Genomic DNA, 2500 nt, shown 5'->3' on the forward strand with positions numbered 1-2500 from the left:
AAATAAAATGAAATTTTTTCCCTAAAATTTTTTAATGAATCCCGAAAAATTCTATATATTTTACCTTTATATAGTATTTAGGACTATTTAAAAGGATAAAAATTTTTTCGAAAATCTACATATGTATCACATGTATTATACCGGTACCCTGTCGCAATATAACATGTACGATTTGTATATAAAATAAAATGAAATTTTTTCCCTAAAATTTTTTAATGAATCCCGAAAAATTCTATATATTTTACCTTTATATAGTATTTAGGACTATTTAAAAGGATAAAATTTTTTTCGAAAATCTACATATGTATCACATGTATTATACCGGTACCCTGTCGCAATATAACATGTACGATTTGTATATAAAATAAAATGAAATTTTTTCCCTAAAATTTTTTAATGAATCCCGAAAAATTCTATATATTTCACCTTTATATAGTATTTAGGACTATTTAAAAGGATAAAATTTTTTCGAAAATCTACATATGTATCACATGTATTATACCGGTACCCTGTCGCAATATAACATGTACGATTTGTATATAAAATAAAATGAAATTTTTTCCCTAAAATTTTTTAATGAATCCCGAAAAATTCTATATATTTTACCTTTATATAGTATTTAGGACCATTTAAAAGGATAAAAATTTTTTCGAAAATCTACATATGTATCACATGTATTATACCGGTACCCTGTCGCAATATAACATGTACGATTTGTATATAAAAAAAAAATATACATTTTTTTCTAAAAATTTGCATTAATTCCAAAAATTTTTTAATAATTTATTATAATTATTAATGTTTATTGAATAATTTATTATAATGCATAAATTTCATTTAATAAAATATGATAAAAGCAAAAAAAAATTTTTTTGGTCCCAAAATAAAAATTTTTAGCTGAAAAAAATTTTTTTTTTAAAATTTTTTTCTTTAAATTTTGATTATTCTGTAAAGTTTATGATGTTTAAAGCCATTTTAAACATTATCATATTTTGAGTTTGAAGCACCGGGTGTAATGTCTTTAATATATATGATGGATAGTGCGTGTAAGTTAATGAGATGAATGTATATCTATGTATAACAGTGTATTAGTGGTATTACGTTCAGCAGTCTCACACATATGATATAGTATGGTATAGTATAGGTTGTTTATTTTTCATACTGTCCGTGTATCATTCAACAAAGGTGGTGTAGAGTTGTATATGGCTTGGTATGACGTCGTTGCAATTCTATGGACACTATGATATTACGGATGCACAGATAGAGGAATAACACTTATCGTATATGTATCATTTATGTATGTTGACTGTGTAATGAATACTAAATATAATAAAATAATACACTTTTTAATAGAATAACATTTGTTTCATGTTTTAGTATGATATTAAATGGTATAGAATAGGTTGTTTATTTTTCATACTGTCCGTGTATCATTCAACAAAGGTGGTGTAGAGTTGTATATGGCTTGGTATGACGTCGTTGCAATTCTATGGACACTATGATATTACGGAATAACAGAAAGAGGAATAAAACTTATTGTATATGTATCATTTATAACGTACTTTTATGTTGACAAGAATGAATGTATATCTATATGAAATAGTGTATTTTGTGGTATTATGTTCAACAGTCTTACATATATGATATAGTATGATATAGTATAATTTGTTTATTTTTCATACTCTAAGTGTATCATTCAACAAAGGTGGTGTAGAGTTGTATATGGCTTGGTATGACGTCGTTGCAATTCTATGGACACCATGATATCACGAAAAAACAGAAAGAAAAATAACAATTATCGTATATGTATCATCTATATTATTATTGTATTTTGACTATGTAATGAATGCCAAATTTAAAAATATACACTTTCTTAATAGAATAACATTTATTTTAGTATAATATAAAATGATATTGAATATGTTGTTTAATTTTCATACTGTTCGTGTATCATTCAACAAAGGTGGTGTAGGTATGTATATGGCTTGGTATGACGCTTTTGCATGTCTATGGACACCATGATATTACGAAAAAACAGAAAGAAGAATAACACTTTTCAAATATGTATCATTTATATATTTTATTAACATGAACGCAAAATATACAAAATTATATATATATATACTCAAAATATTCTGGATGGTAATCAGTTTGGTTTATTTTGATATTTAATATTGTATTTTGGTTTTTTTGCTAGTAATGTTTCGAATATGTATATGCTGTTATTATTTTTTAGGTGTACATTGTATTAAATTGTTATCAATTATTTAATGTATGTATACAAAATAATAGCAAAAACATTTTCAATTATTATATAAAAATTTTTTTTTTTACACATGCATATTTATTAATATATGAAATTTTATCTCAGTTTTAATAAATATGTATTGAAATGAATAATAATACAATCTTATATATATTGATAATAGTCTGGATGGTAATCAGTTTGGATTATTTTGATATTAAATATTGTATTATTATTTTTGTAAAAAAATTAATG

This window comes from Chrysoperla carnea (assembly GCF_905475395.1).
Source record: "Chrysoperla carnea chromosome X unlocalized genomic scaffold, inChrCarn1.1 SUPER_X_unloc_132, whole genome shotgun sequence".
Lineage (NCBI taxonomy): Eukaryota > Metazoa > Arthropoda > Insecta > Neuroptera > Chrysopidae > Chrysoperla > Chrysoperla carnea.